The sequence below is a fragment of the Acomys minous genome, assembly GCF_964271855.1.
Source record: "Acomys minous genome assembly, chromosome: 6".
Lineage (NCBI taxonomy): Eukaryota > Metazoa > Chordata > Mammalia > Rodentia > Muridae > Acomys > Acomys minous.
The window spans coordinates 92,610,527-92,628,098 of record NC_140487.1 but is presented as its reverse complement, the minus strand read 5'-3'; the positions used below and the strand labels follow the sequence as shown (position 1 = coordinate 92,628,098).

General features: G+C 47.7%; 2 long non-coding RNA genes across 4 annotated transcripts; one reads left to right on the top strand and one right to left on the bottom strand.

The window, feature by feature from the left end:
• Nucleotides 1-416: 416 nt before the first annotated feature.
• On the top strand, nt 417-16,797 carry LOC311599292. Its single transcript, XR_014779855.1, has 3 exons — nt 417-543; nt 1,349-1,549; nt 14,200-16,797. It is a non-coding gene; the product is annotated as an uncharacterized lncRNA (long non-coding RNA).
• Nucleotides 7,306-12,540, bottom strand: LOC311599291. Of its 3 annotated transcripts, none has more exons than XR_014779852.1 (4): nt 12,383-12,540; nt 10,643-10,766; nt 8,838-9,541; nt 7,306-8,057 (listed from the first exon to the last, which is right to left on the bottom strand). It is a non-coding gene; the product is annotated as an uncharacterized lncRNA (long non-coding RNA). The 3 variants fall into 3 exon arrangements; XR_014779853.1 differs by lacking the exon at nt 12,383-12,540 and adding an exon at nt 12,057-12,354; XR_014779854.1 differs by lacking the exon at nt 12,383-12,540 and adding an exon at nt 12,057-12,353 and having other exon boundaries at nt 8,881-9,541.
• Nucleotides 16,798-17,572: the final 775 nt, after the last annotated feature.

Genomic DNA, 17,572 nt, shown 5'->3' with positions numbered 1-17,572 from the left:
AGTTCAGTTGTCTGTCTGTCTGTCTGTCTATTTTATATAGTGTTCTGCCTCCGTGCAACACCTGCAGGCCAGAAGAGGGCGCCAGATCTCATTATAGATGGCTGTGAGCCACCATGTGGCCACTGGGAACTGAACTCAGGACCCTTGGAAGAGCAGCCATCTTAACCTCTGAGCCATCTCTCCAGCGCCAAGTTCAGTTATCTCTTAACACTTCTGTATCTTCAGCTAATCCTTAGTTCTAGTACTTTTTAATAAAAGGAAGCTTATTCAAAGAGAACGGGAAACAACAGTCCTAAGCACACGCCCCTTTTACTCTTTCATCTGCGAAGCCAGGGTTAGACATAGGTGCAGTTGTTATGATGATGATGTCATAATGATGGCTATTCTCCAAATCCTGTATTTCACCACTTTTTCTGTTGTGGGGAGACAGGAAAACTCAAGTTGAATTTTAGGCTAGAGTTAACCAGGCTCAGGCTTTTACAGATTCCTGCCTGACAGGCACATTAGAGCCACTTAAGTCTGAACTCCATGACGCCTTTCTAGGTAGGTTATCAAATACATTGCCACATTCTAGCCTGTAGTGGGCTCATGAGTTTGGAATCCCGCTCTGAGGGATCTAGTGCCTGGTTTGTCCTCCATGTGTGAATAGAGGCGTTCTGTAGACCAGGCTGGCCGCTTGAACTCAGATCTGCCTACCTCTGCCTCCCGAGTGTGAGGATTCAAGGCACTGCCCAGCTAAGAATTATCTTTTTTAAAACCATGTTTGTCAGCTTTGGAAATACTCTTCTGGCCTCCATTTTAGAGACCTGCCTGCCTCTGCCTCTGCCTCCCAAGTAAGTGCTGAGACAAAAGGGGTACACCATCACCTGACTCTTTAAGATGAACTTCCAATTCGTTAAATTGTGTTGGAAGTTCTAAACCCTTGCATCCCTGTAAGGACGAGTTGAACCTGCCAATTGCCCAGCTCTGAAGAATTTCAGGGCCAGAGGGCAAGGCTGTTGGCTAGGTTCAGCAATTGGTATTTAAAAGACACAGAGAAAGCACAAAGGTCCATGCGCTGGTTCACCCTGAGTTGTGTATAAGCTTTATAAAGAAGCGTTTTTTACAAGCTGCCAGAACTTGGCAAGTTGGCCCCATGGTGTCAGGCTGTTCTTACCAAGAACGTAGTAGATACTGTCATTGCCCTCTCCTCACTTGGGACGGTGGTCTAAGTGATCACACTGTTTACATGACTTAGAAGGGAGAAAGCTAGCCTTTAGATAGGGGGAAAGTATTTCCACTTCAGAATGACAAAGCTCTGTGGTGAAGCATTCGTTTACTGTAATCAAGCCATGGGTTCAATTTCCAGCACACAAGAACTAAGGTAATACATCGACCAATTGAAACAGCAGCTTCTGCTAGAGGCCTGGCTAGGACAGGTGCCTATCAACCTGGCTACTTGGGATACTGAGGCAAGAGGAAAAGCTCGCATGAGCCCCAGACGACAACTTGAGCAATACAGCCACAGACTAAAGAAAAAAACCAGCTACTTCAAAACTCCAGATCTCAGGTAGTGTCAGGATGTGTCGGGTATCATATCCAGCATGGCTGAGCAAAGTATTTCCCTTCCTCTGCTTAGAGCCCTTACTTAGGTTGGATAAATGCTCTTTCAGAAAGGAAGGTAAATACTGGCCTTGGGCTTGAGTTGAGGCCGTTGCTGTGGTGTGCTAATGGAAAAATACAGAATCTGGGCCATGGAATGCATGGGGCAATGAGTGAGATTTTACTCCACTGTACTTACAGTAGGGCCCTTGCTGGGGCTGGCTTGTTCTCTCCATCGGAACTCATCAAACACCACTTCTTCTTGTATCCCGAATGTTCGTGACCACAGACCACATTCACACTCCTCCCCGGGGTGTTTTGTTGACAGAAATCAGTTCAGGAATGTACTTCCTCTTAACACCATCTATCTTCATTTCTCTTTAGTGTTTTGAGTCATTTTTTTAAATGGGTATTTTTTAGTTTGATTTCAAGTAGTTAACTAGAGGTAAGTCACTGCCTTACGTGACCAAATGTACATAAACTAATTGGTAAAGTAATAGTGACATATGTATAAGAATCATTACCACAGCCTAATAACATTCGTGGAAGGTGTCCCCTTTTAAGTTTAGTTAGCTTCACCCACAAGTCAATTTTCAGGGGTGCCGATCCTGTGGCTTGATTCCAAAGGATAGTAATAGCACCAAAATTTTCATGTTACAAAAACCGGCCTGCCATTATTTAAAAAAAAAAAAAAAAAAAAAGGCCATCGGGACAAAGATACAACCATGAACTCTACTCAGTCACTACAAGTTTACCAGAGAAGCTCAGGTAGTGGTTTCTTAACCACACTTTGAGTGAAATGATTTTTTCCCATATGCATGTGTATGGCTTACTCATGTCCATGTGTGATGGGTTCATATGTATGAGGATACTTGTACATGTGTATATGCACGCGTGTATGGAGGTGGAAAGTTGATGTGTTTTTCTCAATCTACTTACTGAGGTGAGGTCTCTTGCTGAACCCAGAGCTTGCCCCAGGGATCTCATCTGTCTCTGTCCCCTGAGTATAGGCAGTCACCATGCCTGGTTTTTATACAGGTTCTAAGGCTCTGAATGCATCCTCAGTCTTTATCTTTGAGCCAATCTCCCTAGCCTTTTGTGTTAAAAAATAAAGTCTCTTAGCCGGGCACGGTGGCACCTGCCTTTAATCCCAGCACTCTGGAGGCAGAGGCAGGCAAGCCAGTCCAGAACATCCAGGGGTGTGTTACACAGAGAAACCCAATCTCAAAAAAACAATAAAATAAAATAAAATAAAACTCTTACTCTGTAGCCTCGCCTGGCCTGGAGCTCACTGTATCCCAGGCTGACCCCACATGCTGTAGTTCCCCTCCCTGCCTCAACCTCCTGTGTGCTGGGTTTACAAGTGTAAGCCACCACACGCAGCCAATATATGCTTTTAATGCTGGCAGGCTTTTATTTCTGTGGTCTCATTTTGTTTTCCTAGCAATTCTGAGGCACTTTGGAAGTATTTTCCTTTTGCATGGATGATTAAAGCGAGGCCCAACGAGTGCAAGCTAATTGCCTAACATGCTTTATAAGCAGTAGTTGGTTTGGAACTGGGGTTCACCTGGTACCTTCACCTTGAGCCTCATCCAGGCTGCTTCCCATCTCTCTACCTGCTGTCCATCTACAACCAGGCAATGCATATCCCTAAGATTCTTCCTTCATTTTCCATTGATTGATTGATTGGCAGGATCTTTAAAAGCCAGCCTCAAATGCCTATGTAGCACTGAGAATGCCTTTCACATTCTGATCCTCCTGCCTCTACCTCCTGAGTGCTGCTGGGATCATAAACCTGTGCCACCATGGCTGGCTCCTTAGTTCCTTCCTTCCTTCCTTCCTTCCTTCCTTCCTTCCTTCCTTCCTTCCTTCCTGTCCTTCCCTTCCTTCTCTCTCCTCCTCTCTTCTTTTATTATTACACTGCAGATCTAGTTGCCACCACTCTACAGAGAAGCAGGCAGAGCAGGTTATCTGCCAGCTGTGTGGTCCACCTACAACGGGAGCCACTATCGTGTGCAAGTGTGTGCTGGGCAGATGGGCGAGAGAGGCAGAACAGTTTGAGCAGTGTGAAGGGAAGCGCAGCTGGAGACACGTGGGAGGAGGAGAAGAATACCCTGTTGTGAGTTGCCAGCTCCACTCACTGCCTGAGGCCATGGTGAAGTCCTGGCCTGTGTTGCCACTGAGGGCCATGTCTGGGTCCGTGTCTATGCAGTGAGAGGGAGAGGTGTTGATCTGTGGCTCATATTACACCCCAGAGACCATGGGGACAGGCTTCGGCATCTGCCTAGGACCAAGTGGATATCTAGGGACTATGCAGAGCTGGCCCTGCCCTTCACTGGGTGGGGCACTCTGGAGAGCTGGCCCCACCTCTCAGCACTCAGGAGAGCAGGGCCCCTGGGTCTCACCTGAGCAGCACAGTGGCCCTGGCCCTGGTGGCAGGGGTCAGGGTGAGCCAGCCTGAGGGAATGAGGGTAGGGGAGCTGGCCTTGTGTTTCAGCTGGGAAGCACTGTGGAGCTGGCTATGGAGGCTAGGGAGTGGGTGAGCTGGCCCAAGGGCATGAGATGAAGAAAGCTGAGCCTGCTTCCTGCTGATGGCAGCATTGGATGGCCTAGCCCAGATCCAGGGCTTTAAGTTGCCCCACCTCAAAATCTACATGACCTATGGACTGTCGGGGCACATGAAAGGGCTGGTCCTGCTAATCCAAAGCTGCACGACCTCCACGATACATGGCAACAGCAGGATAACCAGGTGGAGGCCTAGTGAGGATCCAGTATTGATGGTGGCACAGAAGCCAGAGACCTCGAAGCAGACCATTGCAATGAACATTGGCAAGTGAAGATGTATGGACAGAGGGGGTGCACTGTGGGACACACTGACACACTCAACTCCCATGACAAGATGTTTCCTATGCTTTGGGGTGTGTGTGTGTGTATGTGTTTATTTTGGGGCGAGGTTGTGAAAGTGGAAGCCAAGTATTAGGGGACAGGGAGATGAGCGGGACTAGGGTGTATGGTGTGAAACTCACAAAGAATCAACAAAAGTTATTACATTTTTATTTAATTGTGTGGTGCACGCACACACAAATGGCACAGCACATGTAGAAGTCTGAGGACAACTGTGGAAGTCCAGTGTATCCTTCTAACCTGTGCTGGAATCCCGGAATTAAACTCAGATCATTCTTGGAGACAATTGCCTTTGCCTGCTGAGCTATCTTGTTGGCCCCAAGAAGACCTCACATCTCTTGTGTTGTGAGATGAGGTCCAGTTTATTGTTTTCTTTTTTATGTTTCACAATAAGATGCAACCCCGCCCCCCCTTTTTTTTCCCTTATTATTGACTTTAGGCTAGATTTAAGAGCCAGAAGAATAAAGCCACCAGTCTTTCACTTTATTTTTTTAAGCTGGCATTTTTATTCTTTGAAAATCCCATATGTTTATACAACCAAAACCATCAGCTTCTATGGCCAGACATGGTGGTACATGCCTTAGTCCCAGCCCCAGGGAGGCAGAGGTGGGTGGATCTCTGTGAGTTCTAGGCCAGCCTGGTCTACATAGTGAATTCCATGCCAGCTAAGGCTACATGATGAGACCTTGCCTCAAAAACCAAAATAATCAGGACTGGAGCAATGGCTCCGAGGTTAAGAACACTGGCTGCTCCTCCAAAGGTCCTGAGTTCAAATCCCAGCAACCACATGGTGGCTCACAACCATCTACAATGAGATCTGGTGCCCTCTTCTGTCATGCAAGTGTACATGCAGGCAGAACACTGCGTACATAATAAATAAATCTTTAAAAACAAAACAAAACAAAAAACACAAAATAACTGTCTAAACATACATGAGTTTATAAGTCCTTGTTTTTCAGAGCCCAAGAGCATAGTGGGCTCTCAATAAGTATTTGTTGCAAAGAAATACACAGTCAGTCCTCAATAAAAACATGTTGGATAGAAGACACAGAAAAGAGAAAACGTTGGCAGGTGCTGTAGCTCCAAAGTATGTCTCTGAACTTCAGAGCCTGGAAGCCTTTATTGTCTTTGGCCCTGAAGGTTGGGAGCGGTTGAACATGAGGCAGTAGGGGTAGAAAGGGAGGGGGCTTTGGACAGCACCAGCTCACTCTGCTTTTAACATACATGCCACACAGATTTGAAATGTGACTCTGAGGTTAAAAAGAAAAGGGAATATGACCTGAAAACTCCATTCTGGCAGAGATCCATGCTAGTTCTTTTTATTTTTTTTTTAAGCATATTGTGTGTGTGTGTCTGTGTGTGTCTGTGTGTGTCTGTGTCTGTGTGTCTGTATCTGTGTGTCTGTGAGCTCGTCACAGTGTGCATGTAGAAGTCAGGACGGCTTTGTAGAGTCAGTTCTCTCTACTTTTATATGGGTTCTAGTGATTGAATGCTGGTCGTCAGGTTTTCGTGGCCTTTTCCTTGGCCCTAGCTTTGTTTTGACCCATTGTACCTCTGTTTCACTATTGTTGTGTTAGGACATGGAAAAAATAAATCTCTGTCATACAAAGGCAAAGTTCTGGTTTACATTTTAGATTCAAAACCACTTAGTAAAAATATCTGCTTGAAACCTTATAAAATTACAGTGTATCCTCAGGGCTTTAAAAATGACTATATTTATTGGAACTAGGCGAGCATCAACTGGCATACATGCAGTCTGCGCTCTCTTTCAGTTGGACATTGTGGTATTTTTGTTGTTTTTATTGCACTAAATTTATGGGTGGGGCATGCTCACTCCATAGTATATATGTGGAGGTCAGAGGGCAACTTGTGGGAGTCAGTTCACTATGTCGGTCCTGCTGAATAAACTCGGGTCGTCAGGCTTGGTGGCAAGTACTTTCAGCTGCTGAGCTCTCTCTCAAGTCCTTTCATTTGTTTTGTATTGCTTTTGTTGTTTTGTTTTGAGACTGTATTTTGCCATGGAGTCCTGGCTTGTCTGGGGCTTGTGTGTAGACCAGGCTAGCTTCAAACTTACAATGATCCCCCTGTCTCTGTGTCCTGATTATTGGGATTATAGAGGCATACACCACCATGTCCAGCTGGCGCTTCTTTTAATTTAAAAGTGTGTGTGTGTGTGTGTGTGTGTGTGTATGCTACATGTGTGCAGGTGCCCAAGAAGGCCAGAGAGAGTGTGAGAGCCCCAGGAGCTGGAGTTGCAGAGTTGTGAGCTACCCAAAGTGGGTGCTGGGAACTGAACTCATGTCAATTGGAAGAGCCATCTTAACCACAGAGCCATCTCTCCAACATCCAAGCATTGTGATTCTTTTCTTTGTCTAAACCTTTAAATTACTTAATTAATAAGTTATTGGCTGGGATGAGCACTATTATGCACAATGGTGGCCAGAGAACAACCTGTGGGAGCTGTTACCCTACTTCTGTTGTGTGGGTCCTAGGGAAAGAATTCAAATTGTTAGGTTGGCAGCTAGTGACTTTATCAGTGGAGCCATTTAGCCAGCTCCAAAACCCCAAATCTTGTTGAGTATGGAAAGATGCTTTAAAAGATGGAGTTATATTTTTTCCATATTCTCTTACTGACAGGGATGGGGATAAGTGCAGATCTCTCTCTCTCTCTCTCTCTCTCTCTCTCTCTCTCTCTCTCTCTCTCTCTCTCTCTCTCACTCTCTCCCTCCCTCTCTCTCTCTTTTAATTATCTATATTACCTGTAGGCCTGGCTAGCAATCAATTAAGACACAGACACTGTTATATTTTAAGATAGCCTTAGTTAACCTGGGGCAGGGCAGATATCAATCCTCTAAACTACTTCCCATAGTGGGGCAAGCATGGGATCCTTGTCTCAATCCCATGCCATCTGCTTCCAATACTCTCGTCCATAATCCCAAAAACTTGCTAATGTTCTTCATCTGGGCCGGATTCTCCATCCAAACCTGCCATGTGCTTCTCCTCCATCTAACCCATGGCAGCCTTCCTCTCTTCCCTTCAGGTCTTTCTTCTTCCCAGAATTCCCCTCTCTCTTAGCCCTACCTATCTCATTTGCCCTGACCAGGTAGGATGGTTTTTTTTTTATTAAGCAAAAGGTGGGTCACAGAGATAGCAAGCAGTAATTAGCATCAAAATACATCAGACCATCCCCCAACACAGATCTTACTAAGGGTCTGTGTAACAGAAGAAAGAAGTGTCCTCAAGGCCCTCCAGACAGTCAGAACCAGAGCTAGGCTGAGGGCTCTGCTCGCCTGAGTCGTCCTCTGGCATCAGCATGCTGTTTCTACCACCATTCAGTTGAGGACTTGGAAAGGCGAAGTAGTCATCCCATGATGCTCCAGGACTGTCGTTACTGTGCAGCAGGACTTCATGAGCGTTTATTGGATTTATGTATTTTAAACCATGCTTAAAACACAGCCAATGCCTCCGGCTCCACCTCCAGGAAATCTAATTTAATTTTAAAGGTTCCTTGCATGAATCCAACCAGTAGTTCTCAAACAGAATCTTTGTAAAAGGCGAAAGATTTATATGATCTGAAGAGAAACCAAACAGAATCTTTGTGAGCTCTGGTCAAACCCAGAATGCAGCCCACCCTGCCTGTGAGCCAGTCAATCTAGTGTATGGTCAAAAATACTTTGTCTCTCTCCTCTCTCTCTCTCTCTCTCTCTCTCTCTCTCTCTCTCTCTCTCTCTCTCTCCCTCCCTCCCTCCTCTCCCTCCCTCTCTTTCTCTCTCTCTCGTTTTTCTGTCTCTGTCTCTCTCTGACTCTGTCTGTCTGTCTGTCTGTCTGTCGCTCTCTCCTCTCTCTCTCTCCCTCCCTCCCTCCCTCCCTCCCTCTCCCTCCCTCTCTCTCTCTCTCTCTCTCGTCTTTCTGTCTCTGTCTCTCTCTGACTCTGTCTGTCTGTCTGTCTGTCTGTCTGTCTGTCTGTCTGTCTCTCCCTCTCCCGCTCCCTCCCTCTGTGTATGAATGTGTGTATGAGTGTGTATGCAGGTGCATGTGTGCGAAGGACAAAGGACAGGCATCATCTCTTCAGGTGCTGCCTACCTTGCTTTTTGAGAGAGCTCTCCCATTGGCCTAGAACTCACCAAGTAGGCTAGACTGGCTACCACTGAGCCCAGGGATCCACTAGTCTCTGTGCCCTCTGGCACTGGGGTTACCAGCACATTAGAATTATTATTCCTTACAAACTTTTAGGTGATGCTGGTACTCTAAGAAACTCTATACTAAAAGTACCCAGGATACTGACAGCCGGGCAGCTTTGTGGGCAAGAGACCGAGTCTATCCACTGTGCTTAGTGCAGAACAGGTGCTTACTGTGAGAGGATTGATAGTTGGTAGGCACAAAATGAAAGCTCACAAAGGAAGTAGTTGCCTTGTCTGCCATTCCAGAAGCTCCAGGACTGAGGGGACAGCACTCTGAGAGGGTCCCCATGTCTTCTCAGAGGAGTTGTCAAAGGGATGTCAGATGGCTCCTTTTATCTTACAGTTTATATGACCTTGAAAGGCTGGGAGAGCGCAAAGGACCCCAGACTCTGAAGGGAGGTGGAGTAGGTGTGTTGAGCAGTGCTTGAGGGCAGAGTTAGGGTGGGGAAGCAGTGTGTGGAAGACCTAAGGTAAGAGTTTCCAACAGCGAGTTGGGCTTCTGAAGTTCATAAGTCCCCTACCCTAGATACATGCAAACAGTCTTCCAGCCCTGAGATTCTGTGGTTCAGTAGCCATCATGTTTGAGTTGTGGTTGAGTCTGAGGTCCACCTGGAACCCCAGATATATTCTCAGGCCATCTTGAGACCCAGGACACAGGAGTTCTTTAGCCGTAGAGATGGAGGGAAGGGTCAGGGCATCCTGGGGGATTTGTGCCTTCTTATAAGAGCCCAAATGCTGAGATGGTCCTTTGGCTTCTCTTTCTGCTTTCCAGGGGCAACTGCTCAGCAAAGGCTGCTGGGAGGACTGCTCCTAGTGGTTAGGAGGTAGCTTTGTAATGGAGAAGAGGAACTGTGTGCTTCCATAGAGAAATAGCACTAAAAAAAACAAAAACAAACAAACAAACAAGACAGTAACGAAGGATGTGGGTGAGCCTCCTGATAGCAGGAGTGAAGGCCCCTGTGTGAAAAGGTAAGTGCCCTAGAAAGCCTTTCGTGAGAGGTTACTGAGTGCCGACAGCGGCCTGTGGTTATGTGACTGAGCACAGAGCCGAAAGCTGTGTGACTCTTAGGCTATGTGAGCCAGTCCCACAAAGCACTTTGGATTTTGGAGGCTGCCCTCCTGTTTATCTGCGTCTCCTCCTCCCAGTCTTCTCCCTGCTCAGCCCAGCACCTCCTCCTCCTCTCTCTCCTTTTCTCCCTGTAAACTCCCTTGAGTTCTATTCTCTAACCCTTAATGGGTTTTTCCATCTCACTTGGGACATTTTGAAAACCCTCTCTGGCTTGGCCTATGTTGGGGCTGGGCCCAAGGCAAGCTGGCTAGGAGGTGGGTCCCAGCAATAAGCAACCCACAGAATTGTGTCTGTTATTTAAGAAAAGTTTCTGGGTTTTTGGCTAATTGCAAAAATACATAATGGATGCTTTTTGCATCTGCTAGTTATTCCAGAGTAGGCCTGCATCCAAGAGCAAACTTTAAACAAACAATAAGATTATGGAGCTTAACTATTTCAATGTGTAACAGAAAAGAAAGCCAAGCCCCAAGAAGTTACATTAACACATGCACTGAGACATAAGCACACGAAAGATCATACCAACAGATACAACATACACATTCAGGGTTTGGCACTAGCAGACACAAATCCATGCTTGCATACTAGCACCTAGGGCATATTTGCACACCCAATTCACGTACTCTCAAGGTACATACATTAATAGTACGTTCATACTTGTATTTGAGAACAGCCGCATACACCAAACACAAAGGCACACAGACACACAACACCAAACAGATGCATTCATACAAATTTTTTTTTCTTTAACCACACAAGTGTTCTTCCTGAATAAGTGAATGGTCCTCACATTGGGAAATCAATGCGCACTGGCTGGGCACTGGCTGGGCACTGGCTGTGTCCTGGGTTGTGTTAGGTGTAGTTATCAAAGTAACCACGAAGGGGCGCCCAGGGTCCATTCTGCATTTACCTTTTGCTCTGGAGATCTGGTCACTTCTATGCATACACAAGCCTGCACCGTCCTCTTCTTGAGTGCTATGGGCACAACCTGGACTTTTTCCCGGTGTCCCCTGTACTCGTTTTTTATCTTCTTCCTGTAACAGATCATGGAAACAAAGCCCCCTCCAGCTGAACAATGCACCTTCATAAGCGGATTTGCCAGGTCTTTATAGACACACGATTCCTGCCTAACCCTTCTCTGGGAGCAGCTGGCAAAATCTCACTAGTTTTTCAGCCTATCCCAGACTCTTCCAGTGCAGAGCTGCCTGAGTCACTAGAACACATTAAAGTGATGGAATTATCAAGCTCATGCCCAGACAAAACACATCCTACACCCATCCCAGTGATCAGGCTGAAGAGGTCTCTGGCCTTTTGTGTTTCACGGTTACAAATGTCAGTTTCTACACTCAAGGTAGGGGCTCGGGGACGGCTCAGTAAGTAAAGCATTTTACCATGCAAAGCTGAGGACCTGAGTCCCCAGAACCTACACAGGGGTCTGGTGAGGCAGCATGCACACCTGTAATCCCAGCTCTCCATGGGGAGATAGGAGGTCAAAACAGAAGAATCCCCCGGAGCTCAAGGACCAGGGCAGAGGCAGCAGTGAACAACAAAGGTAGCCTGTCTCAAGCTGGACGGTAAGGACACTCAGCCTGCTTGACTTCCACACACTCCCCGTGGCACACATGTCTTCCACACACTCACTGCGGCACACACATCCTCCACACACTCACTGCGGCACACACATCTTCCACATACTGTGGCATGCACATCTTCCACACACTCACTGCGGCACACACATCTTCCACACACTCACTGCGGCACACACATCTTCCACACACTCACTGAGGCACACACATCTTCCACACACTCACTGAGGCACACACATCTTCCACACACTCACTGAGGCACACACATCTTCCACACACTCACTGAGGCACACACATCTTCCACACACTCACTGAGGCACACACATCTTCCACACACTCACTGAGGCACACACATCTTCCACACACTCACTGAGGCACACACATCTTCCACACACTCACTGAGGCACACACATCTTCCACACACTCATTGAGGCACACACATCTTCCACACACTCACTGTGGCACACACATCTTCCACACACTCACTGCGGCACACACATCTTCCACACACTCACTGCGGCACACACATCTTCCACACACTCACTGCGGCACACACATCTTCCACACACTGTGGCACACACATCTTCCACACACTCACTGTGGCACACACATCAGCACTCACATCATGTACACATAAAAGAGTTTTTAAAATCCCCACACAGGTAAGGACAGGAAGACAAGAAGTCAGGAAACCTGTGCTTTTCAGAGTCTCAGGCGGGAGCATCCCTGCCTCCTCACCAAGTAGCTGAGCTTCTCCAACAGATATTCCCACAGTCCATTCTGGCAGGGCCTGAGACTCTCTGGAAATATAAGACAGATGCCCTTCCAAAGATGGAGGGTCTGCTGCGCACTTATGACTAGTTCAGCTCAGTACACGCAACAGCAGACCTAGTATAGAGAGAGGCCGTGAGGAACTTTCTAGAGAAGTGGAGACAGAATGAGGGAAAGTTGAGGAATGGGCATAACATCCCTGTTTGGTTTTTCCTCACAATGACTCTTTTTTGTTTTGTTTTTGTTTTTCGAGACAGGGTTTCTTTGTGTAGCCTTGGCTGTCCTGGACTCACTTTGTAGACCAGGCTGGCCTCGAACTCAGAGATCCGCCTGCCTCTGCCTCCCGAGTGCTGGGATTAAAGGCTGAGCCACCACCACCTGGCTCTAGAATGACTCTTATGACATCAACAAAGGATGCACTTGAGAATGACAGGCCGAGGGCACACTGGGGTATTTGGTTTCTATGGCTTCACAGTAAGTCACCACAATTAGGTGACTTAAAACACTTGCTTACTACCTTGAGTTCAACAGGTCAGAAGTCCGAGAATAGTGAGCTGGCCTCCCATCCCACAGCGTCATAAGCCTGAAATCAAGATGACCTCTGGTCCAGGCTCTTCCTGGAGCTTCTAGAAAATTCACCTCCAAGCTTCCTTATGATTGAAGGGCAGAGGGCCTCATTTCCTTACTATCTGATGATCATCAGGCATTTTTTGTTTTGTTTGAGACAGGGTTTCTCTGTGTAGCCTTGGCTGTCCTGGACTCACTTTGTAGACCAGGCTGGCCTCGAACTCACAGCCATCCGCCTACCTCTGCCTCCCAAATGCTGGGATTAAAGGTTTGCGCCACCACGCCTGGCTTCATCAGGCATTTTTGGCTCTGGAGGCTGCTCTTAGGTCTCTTCCGTGTGTGACCTTCCCTCTTCAAAACAGCAAAGGACACAGAACCTTCCTCATGTTTTGCATCTGTTGCTGACTGGACAAAAATCTTAGCCTTGATTTAAATGGCTCAGGTGACTTACTGGGTTTGACTAAATATCCCCACATCTCAGCTGCAGCTGCTAAATCCTGTTGTAGTCCACAGAGGAGGGAGCTTTCCGAGGGTGAGCTGAGAGTGGCCGGCAGTTGACAGCAAAGACTCAGGGGTGGTGTGCAAAGCCGGCGTGGTGAGCAAGGGTGGCAGGGCCGTACCTCCAAGTGTAGTCATGTAAGCATGCTTTTGTTTTGATCTCAGGTGTAGGGTATGGGGCTGCTTCAGATTGGCCACAGCAACAGACTAGTCGCCTCCCGTGGCTCTAAGAGGGGCGTGGTCTTTGCCAGCTGCAGATAGTTTAATTCTGGGGACTATGAGAGGGAATAAATACCAGAGCCCAAAGAAGGGCTGGGGCTGGGGGTGCTCTAGAGAAGAGGGCAGCTGCTACTTTCCCTGCTGCTGCCCGCCTCGGCTGCTGGTGGTTGCCGGTGGCTGCCGGTGGCTGCCGGTGGCTGCTGGTGGCTGCTGGTGGCTGCTGGTTTGCCCTGCTGCTGCGTTTGCTATTGCTGGTTTGCTGGACTGCTGGATATCCTGACGACAAAGATTGGACTTGCCTCTAAGGAACTACATCCTTAAACAGTAGGAAGTAGCCTGAGACACCTACGCCTCCTTACCTGACACTGGAGTGTGGAAGGAATCAGGGTGGGGATGGGAAGTAGAGGTATAAAAACACAGATAAAATAGATAAAAACCAAACCAAAACCAAAACAAAAACTCCTACATCCAAGGAGCTGCATTTTGCTAGTAGTTAGAGGAGCATGGTGGTGGATTCTTCCTCAGAATGTCCAGACAAAAGCCCACCTCTGGGTTCTAGTAGGCAGAATCCAGCTGAGTGTGGCCAAACTCTGAAGGGCAGAACCGGGAGGAAGGAAACAATGCTGTTTGGACTCCTAGCTGGTGGCGATCTGTCGTGCAACGATAGAAAACTACTCCACCAGGCAGGGCAGGGCAATCTCTGATTACCCATATACAGCTTTTTTCTCCCCTTCTTTACTTTATCTGTTTAAAAATAAGTTTCACATGGCAGATTAATTTGGCATTCACAACATTGTATTACTTTTTTTTTAATTTATTTTTTCAGGAACGAGTGTAATGGAGACACACCTGAAACACAGAAACTCAGCATTTATTGTATACAGGCGGCAGAAGGGGACAGCCTACTCACGGAAGGGTGTTTCTGTTGCCACAGGCCCGAGCTGCGATAATCCTACAGAAGGCAATCATGCTTGTTAATCCTTCCTGCACAGAGGCAGCATCGATTCACCAGCTCAGGGAAGGACCCTGCTTTTCCAGTGTGTCTCAGGCATCGAGGCGCTTGGCATGTTCATGCTCACGTCAGCCGTGTATATGCACTTATAAGTCCGTCAGTCTCCAATACTAGGCCTCCATCTCTCAGTCCCAGCATCCATCTTACCCCATTTGGTGCCGGAAAAGACAATGTTGGGCCTCCAGGTCGCAGACAAAAGGACCTGCAACAGTTATAGCATTGGCTCGCAGCAAAAAGTGACACTCTTGGGCTGGAGAGATGGCTCACTGGTTAAGAGCACCGCCTGCTCTTCCAAAGGTCCTGAGTTCAAGTCCCAGCAACCACATGGTGGCTCATAGCCATCTGTAATGTGATATGGCGCCCTCTTCTGGTTGGCAGGAGTACGTGCAAGCAGAGCACTGTATACATAATAATAAATAAATCTTAAAAAAAAAAAAGTGACTATCTTGGGCTGTGTTTTTTGCCCTGAGTATATCCAGGAGCTCAGAGCAAAGTTGATCCATTCTGTGTTAGTAGTTCACCCATGTCATCATAGCACTCCAGAGGGGTAGGGTACAGCTCCTGGGTCAGCTGGCTCCGCTTGGCTGTGTGGTGCGGAAGTTGCTTCAGGACAGGCTGAGAGAGTTTATTATCATAGAAACTGACCTTGGTGAGCTGGGAGCACTGGCTCAGGGTGGGCAGGGGTGCCCTGAACTGAGAGTTCCCCCATCCTCCACCACACCAATTCCAGGGTTGGCAGGGTTATCTCTAACTCTCTCAAGGAGAACTTCAAGGAATAAATCACATAAAAACACAGCACTCGGGGCTGGAGAAGTGGCTCAGTGGTTAAGAGCACCGCCTGCTCTTCCAGAGGTCCTGAGTTCAATTCCCAGCAACCACGTGTTGGCTCACAACCATCTATAATGTTATCTGATGCTCTCTTCTGCAGATAAAGCAATCATATGCAATAAATACATCTTTTAAAAAATACAGCACTCAGACAATGGGGTAGGCAATCCAAGTCTGATTATGAGAGGTCACAGTGAGTGATGGACAGGGTCTCCAGGAGCTTCTCCAGGCACTGAGGTGGTCTGTCAGGTGGCCTTCTAGAAAGGAGACATCATTTACAGAGAGATTCTGGAGACAGTGATGTTTCGGAGATTGAGAAATCAACGTGCTCATTTTCTCTTCCTGCTCTTCAGAATCATCCACATTGCTGTCATGTGTGACATCATCTCCTGTGAGTGTGTGAATATTTTTTCATGTGCCCCAGGTTAAGGTCCAAGAGGAGCCAAGTGTTCTTTCTATCCACAAACAATTCCACTGCAGCTCCTGTATGCACTTTGGATCTACGGTCTTGAAGATTGCCAGGAGAGCGGGGTTAGGGGAGTCCCAGATCTGCGGGGACTTTCTACAACATAGGTGATTGGAAACTTTTCGCTGCTGGGCCCCCAGCAACAAGCATGTAGCCCATTCGTCGAGCTTGCCGCACACGAGTTTGGGGTCAGTTTACCACCTTCAAATATTTTTTTTTTCACCCCTGAGTCAGGACAGGCCTCCACGGGTGGCTTCTGTGTCATGACCTGTGGTGAGCAGTCACCTTCATGGGATCCAGAAGTCATGGTGCAGGTTTGTCAATCTCAGCACTCTGCGTTTGCACCTGCTCGGGTGAACTGTCTGTGTAATCAGTGAATCTAGTCCATTAAGCAGAGCCTTCAAAGTCTCCAGGTGGAGGGACTTTGGCAGGGCTCCTATGGGAAGGGCCGGGCAGGTACCGCGGCCTTCAGGATCTTTGTACGTCTGTAGGTGAAGGCCTCCTGAAACATGCCGGGGAGTATCTCCATGGGCAGGTCCTGTAGGGCAGATATGGCCAAAGCCTTCTCCCTCAGTGGCCTCTGTCGTGCTAGCTGCAGGAGTGTGGGTGGGGCCTGGACTCTCATTGTGACAGGGTTTTTGTTTTGTTTTGTTTTGTTTTGTTTTGTTTTGAGACAGGATTTCTCTTGTAGTCCTGGCTGTCCTTGACTCACTTTGCAGACCAGGCTGGCCTCGAACTCACAGAGACCTGCCTGCCTCTGCCTCCCGAGTGCTGGGATTACAGGTGTGCGCCACCATACCCGGCGTGACAGGTTTTAAGGAAGAACAGTTACGTTCCTCAATCTCCACTCCTCTCCAGCTACCCTGCCTGGACCAAGCAATGGAATCTTCGAAACTGGCACCATTAGTTATTGACATCAATCTTTGATTATCGCCTGAACTGGCATTTTGGAGAAGGTGGCAGAAAGGCTCCAAGCCTGAGCTCTCACCAAGCTGATCTGGACACTGGTGAGAGGTCTCCATATCCAGGCAGGAACAGGCTGTGACAAGGCTCCAAGACTGAGCCATTGGATTAAATTTGAAACTGTGTGTGTATTTTTAAGTATTCTTGGCTTTTTCTTCTCCTTTGATTCACTCCATATAGTTTTATTTGATGGCTCCAGTTTCTTACTGACCCTCTATGAGTATATTAACAGAATCTTAGAAATGCATTTTTACTTCCTTTCTGCTTCTCTCATTGGTTCCTGAGGATATTTTATGTGTTTGTTTTACTCTGGGTTTGGAGGCATTCCTCCAATGTGCGGTAACCTTTGTTAGTTCATACTCAAGTGTACAGTGTCTGAGCTGGCGGCTGCACCACCTGTCAGCCACCAGGTACCTTCCTTCTACTCTTCCCGTCCATAGAAGGACTTCTGTGACACTCATGTCCCCTGGGAGTCTGCATCCTCCCCGCTGGAAAGCCAATAGCGATCCTTTGGTGGTCTGTGCAGAGCAGGAAAGCAGGCTACCTAAGGTAGACTCTTAATTCACCGGGCATTCTGGGACTTTCTGGCTCTGCTAAGAGGAGGTAAACTACCCTTTCTTGCCGGGCATGGTGACACAGGCCTTTAATCCCAGCACTCTGGAGACAGAGGCAGGCGGATTTTGGGGAGTTTGAGGCCAACCTGGTCTACAGAGTGAGTTCCAGGACAGCTGGTGTAATTATATACAGAGAAACCCTGTCTCAACCACTCCCCCCCCCCAAAAAAAAACCCCAAAGCTAACAAAAAAATCCTACCCTTTCTTGGCTATATATTTCTCTACATGCCCAGGCCCAGCAGACACAGACAATCCCAAGGGACAGAGGTTCCCCCCCCCTACTCCCCACCCCCCACCCCCTCACCCCCCCCACCTC